The sequence below is a fragment of the Tinamus guttatus genome, unplaced genomic scaffold (assembly GCF_059628265.1).
Source record: "Tinamus guttatus ecotype Peru unplaced genomic scaffold, ASM5962826v1 Tinamus_guttatus_pri_ptg000052l, whole genome shotgun sequence".
NCBI classification, from domain to species: domain Eukaryota; kingdom Metazoa; phylum Chordata; class Aves; order Tinamiformes; family Tinamidae; genus Tinamus; species Tinamus guttatus.
Window position 1 is genome coordinate 3,591,498 of NW_028288586.1, and position 6,127 is coordinate 3,597,624.

A 6,127-nucleotide genomic window follows, 5' to 3' on the forward strand; every position below is an offset into this window, starting at 1 on the left:
TAGCTGAACTGTGAGATGTTCACCAAGCTTGGGAAGTCTAAGATCCAATTACACATGGGCACACATTTTCACTGTGGCTGCATAATCAATACAAAAATAGAAGTACTGAAGATCAGAGTTGAAAATCAAATCCTCAATGATTATCTATTGGTAGCTACACATTGGAAACACATCAGATCCACCAAGGATTCAGAAAACCAAAATGTGAAGTACCAGTTCCAAAGGCTTCCTTTGAAGTACTGTTGAGCATTGAAACTCAGCAGAACACAATTCTGGAGAATGGAGTGAACACTGGAAAAGAGCTGTGAAAAAGGCTCACACTAGAAGGATGACTATAAAAGTTTACGTGAAAACAAACAGTTTGTGGCTAAAGGAAAACAAAAAGAGAAGAACATTTGGAATATGAAAGAGAAGAGTCATGACTGTATTAACCACAAATGTTTGGATATATCTCTCAACTACAAAATAGTTTAGTCATAAGACTGAACTTGATTAGCCTGAAAAATGGTGTATGACAATTGGTACCACAGTAATTGTTTCTGCAAGGTAGAATACAATAAAACTAAATCTGCCAGGCTCAGTTGAGTGCTTTTATGTGTTCTCCCAGCACCATTTGTACTCCAATAAAAGGATTTTTTTTACTGAAAATTATTGTGACCTTAAATCACAATCCCCTGCCATTTGTATTTACACAACTATAAAAATCATTACTGCAAGTCTTCTTCCCAGAAAGTCTAACAGATAGGAATCTCCATCCCATGGATCTCAAAGATGTACTCATGGGTTGGGTTTGGTTTCATTTTTTAGGAGCTTTAGAGGAAAAGAGAGTTTGAAGCAATGAAAGATCTTTTATCAGAAAGGAAGGCTCTGTGAAGAATTACAGCTTTTAGCTCTTTTGTAAGTGTAGCAGTTGATTCCAGATGAATTAACTTCTTGATCATTTTACAAAGAAAATTCCAATAGGGCAAATCTCAAATTCTGCCAAAAGTCCATTTGTTTGTTTATTTTTTCTTAATTTGGCTTCCTGAGAGTTTGTATTTGACTTTTCCCCATGAATAAAACTATTTCTCTTTCAACAATAGCCTCTTCTGGGAATGGTTTGGAAAGGCTAATCCCATTACACAGCTCAGAAGTTCCCACTTTGTAGTTACTGGAGGAAAGGCAGCTTATCTGTCACTTAGCAGAGCCGTCAGTGGATCCGTCCAAAGAAAGGGTTTTACTTCGTGGAGCAAAGCAGGCCAGCAGGAACAGTGCTAGTAATTTTGCTTGTTTACTTGTTTGAAGTAAATAGAGCAACAGGGACCTTCTGCATTGGTTGACCTGAAAATCATGTTCATGTATGTGGAAGACATTAATGGTAAAACATACTATAGGGTCGTTAACAAAGTAATCAGTTTTTATAGGCAAACAAGAGGACTTTTACAGACTGCTGTGCCTTGTGACATTTTCTGTGACGATCTAGATATGTTTGCAATAGTTCATGTTATTCAAGTAATTTGCCAGAAGCTGCTAATACAACCACTTTCCTTCAAGGGAAGTTGTGCTCAGCCTCAATGATACTTCCAGTTTTCCAGAATCCAAAGCATTGGAGACTTAAGTGGTAGAATCAAGTGCCAGACCAAATCTAGCTCCAGTCTTAGCCCTGGTGTCTTAACTAAATCTCCAGATTGAGTAAAGTAAAATATTAACTGGTCACGGGTACAAAAATACCAGACTGCATCAGGACTTCTTAGAAAAATTTGTATTTAGATCCTGGTGCAGCTCTGGGAGCCTTACTGTGTGCAGTTCTTTCCGTCCCTCAGCTCAGCTTCACAGCATTTCTGTTGTACCTCCGAGTAACTCTGATCTTCATATTCAGAAGGCATAAACCAAACTTGCTCATGAGAATCTCAAATATGCTGTTGATGGCAGCCTAGCCACAAAGTGTGGGAGCTTTTAAAGTGTCATTTAGAGAAAAGCCTTATTGAATTCTTCGAGAATTAAAGCATTAACAAATACTTTTTTTTTTTTTTTTTTTTTTCCTTTACGGGAGCAATTTAATTAGCTTAGAGCAGCTCCTGTTTTCTAATACACATCTCAGGATGAGCTAATCTTGTAAACTACAAGGTTCCCAATTCCAGTAACACTGGTTGAGGGAATTCAGTGCTTCCTTGAGTCGAGGACTGTTGAAGGAACTGCCCTTCAGCTATGATTTATTGTTTGTTTGCTTTCATGGGGTTTTAACCAATAGTGTGGCATCCTGTGATTCTGAGCTTTTTTTCTTCTTTTCCCTGAGGGCAGGTATAGGAAACAGTCATTTTTGTGCACTCAATATTTAGTGTGTACAGCATAAAAGGATAACAAAATACAGCTTGTCTTAGAACGTTGGGTTGTACCACCTATAACCTGTTAAAGGAAATAAGGATGCTTAGCTAGATAAATATGATCTGTGTTTTAGTTTTGTAAATTTTTTTTAATTGCCTGTTTAATTGCCCAAGGTCAATCTTGTCAGGCAAGTGGACTGACAGTTCTCTAGAGTAACATAAAACCATTAAGTTGCTCTTTGATCTTGCACCTTCTTTAGAACCTTTTAATCAATTAACCATGAAGCTACTCAGCTTGTCTTATTTCCTGCACATAAAACTGCTTTGGTCGAGCTGACACATTACTACATTATAGATCAAAGATCGTAGGAAACTCTACATCCAACCAGGATAATTATGAGGATTTTTTCTGAATCTGTTAGATACATTTTCGCCTCCCAGATGGAGGAAAACAGCAGTTTTATCTAGATTGAATAAAAGGGTTTGTGTGTATTTTAAAGGGTAGCTAAATGGATTTGTGCATGATTGACCTTCCGTAGGCTGTGGATAGATTTCATGGCTAGTTTGCTGAGCCTCAACTGTCCAACTATTCTTTGACAATACCAGCTATTGATAGTAACAGGAAACATGACCTGCCTCTTGTTTAGGATGCCATTAAATAATAAAGAGTATACATACACATTCAGATGTGTTGGCATATGATGCATATAATCCTTTTAGCTGAGCAATTAAATTTTGATAATGGAAAGAGCTGTGATATACTGACTTCAGGCTTGTCAGTCCACACTTCTGTGATCACATTTGTAAGTACAAACCCCTTTTTATGAGAAAAATCAGTGATCCCTTCAGTCTTACGTTTGCATACATTTCAAGTTGTTGACATTATTATTTTCTAGTTATATATGGAAGTTAAGGTGTTCTGAAATCTCTACTCCATTGCTTTGGACAAAATCCTGGAATAAACAAACATCTTCCATCTGTTCCTATTTGAATTTCTACTTCAAGTGGGATGAAGGGTCACCCACACCACTCTGGAAGAGGGAAGCTTCTGCTCCCTCACATTTTGCTCAAGGCAGGTTTTGTAAAGTTGTCTCTGGTGGGATTGGATTGGTTTGTTCTCTTCTGACTTACTGATGCCCAAAACTAAGGTGGTCTGACCCAGATAGTTCTGACTGTCATCTGGTGCATGTGTAGTTGCAGCACATATAAATAGCAAGAACCAGTGTGATTTCTGAAGAAAATCCTGGTAATAGGGTGTTTTTTTTAGACCAGTAAAGAAGCATTCTTGAAAGAATTGACTTTGTGAAATGATAGTACAAGATACTCTTCACCGACAGCCTCTTATTTTCTGAATACGTCTTGCATGTACAATATCTATGTTTAAAAACAGATGTGAAATAGGAATCTTTATAGCTGATATAACATTATTTCCATGCAAAGTTTAAGCTACACTTTCTTTGCAAATTGGTATTGATTTCTCTGAATATTACACTTCCCTAGCTAAACAGCTTCCCATTGATGTTTTTCATCTTCCTTTTAAACTGAATTAAAAGAGAATGAACAAGTTTGTGGATAGCATGAATAAAGTGCAGGTTGATGATATAGTTCTTGTCTTCTGAATAAGGAACAGTACATTCTAGTTTTGTTACTAAGGAAGAAATATTTTCTCTATTCTCCTTCTCCACAAATGCCTCATTTAAGGTTAAATGAAAATTTCCCCAGAAAGGAAAGGATATTTGTGAAACTGTCATATGTAAATTTGTCACTGCAGTACCATTTTAGTGCTGGATTTAAGATCCAGGGGCTGCTTTCCATTTAGTATTCAAAAAAAAGACCTAAACATTCAGAAGGAGTCAGTAGGAGACTATGCTTTTGAATCTATAGTAGGCCAAACTTCAGATTCTGTTGTTTGTTTTCTTTCTGCCTCAAACTGTAAATCATCCCAGCTTCATCAAACTGTTTGCAAATTTAATCCAAGCTGGACCAAGTTCCACACCGGACCAAGATGTAGGTTTATAGTAATGCCTGAAAGCAGGAAAGACTTTAGATCAGAAAGGAAAAAAACTATCTGGTTTCATTACATGTGGCTTCAGGTTTCATTACAAAAGATTTTACATGGCTTTGATCCCTTAATGTGGCTAAAACCAAGAAAGAAGTGTTTTCCGTGTGCACACAGCTATTACAGTGTGTGCCTGTGACTAGAATAGATATTCTGCTGCACCCACAGTGAACTACAGCGTGTTCTACACAGAAATGCTGCATTTAAATGCATGGATTGCAAAGTCAAGATGGATTAAGTCAAGCTTCCTCACCCCCAGCTACCTTGAATTCTTAATCATACCTGATGTTGTTCAGAATTGCTCAGGGAGAACCAAAAACCATAAATAACTTCACCTCCTGTCCTTTCTTGGATAGAAAGGACATACTTTTTTAATATATATGTGTGTGTGTAAATGCACACAAAAAACAGATTTTACAAAAAGAATCTGTTTTTCATAATCCATTATTATGCATCCACAATTAAGTGACTATTTAAAAGTGAGTATTAAAGAGTGACTTCACTAGAGTAGTTTTACTGCACTAGCACTTTCTTTACTTTATTTTTCAGTTAAAGACCTCCTCTTTGTCTCTTTGACTGTTGTTGCTCATGAGGAACTGCAAGTCTCTTCAGTTTCGGGAGCTGGAGGAGTAGTTGAAGGAAAGGAAGCTCTGGATGGGGGCAGTGTGTGAGGGCTGGAGGGGCACAGCAGAGCGAGGCCGTCTGCGTGTGCTGAATCGCACACAGATTCTTCCAAAGTAACGTAAGCTGCAGCTTCTCTAGGCAGCACGCTGGAGGAGTTGGACCACACTCCAAACCAAACTTGGGTTCCAAACCCAAGCTTTGTGCACCGAAAACATTAACTCATTTTTCTAGCAGATAGATAGACGTTTTAGTGGCTTCAGGCCAGTGAAGTTGGGTGTGCAGCTGTTTTGCATCACTGAAACAGCATGGAGCAGCTTGAGCCTACAGTGAATCTGTCCCTAGATTTCTTAAATCTGTAATATTTTCTTCCCTCTAGTCTAACACCCTTGTTTTTCTGGATTTAACAAGCCTATTTATGACCCTGTGAAATTCAAACGGACTGCAGTCACTTTTCCTAAAGTCTCTGTTATTCCCAAGCAGCTCTTTTGCATCAGCGTGAAGTATCACTAGGATGAGTTCTGCGTCTGGTCACTACTTTCTAGGCTTTAAGGGTCTGTTCCACATACTTTTGAAAATATAAGGCTGCATTTGTGGACACATTTATGTATCCAGTATCCGTCAAATCAATATACACAGAATTAGTTCATTACCATCATTCTTATAATCTCAGCTACTCATAACTTGTTATCTGTTTGATTGTTTATTCTTTGTGCCTTTAGTTCAAAAAAAAAAAATCCCCTTAGCACCTGAACATGCTTGCTGAGTTGGTTTTCAGTTAGGTAGACCTCTCTTAGTCTCTTTATCATTCACCTTTCCTTTCAGTTATCCTGAGGCCATGCACGACTTCCAGACTGAAAGCAGGCAGACTTTATTCTCCAGTGTTCAATATCCAATGTCCAATATTCAATATCCAATATCACACTTGATTTGAAACATTTTTTTCAGTCATCCTTCCTGATGATTTCTACAGGCATAATTAATACTGTACGATCTTCTCTAAAAGTTTAGTAAACAATGCCTGTTTTTAAAATTACCAAATATTAATTAGCTGCAGGATATTTTTGTTCCGACACCAGCCAGGTGTAGAGGTGGGAGAAATAATCCGGAGAAATAACCCAGAGAAATAGCCCAAATGGAGTGC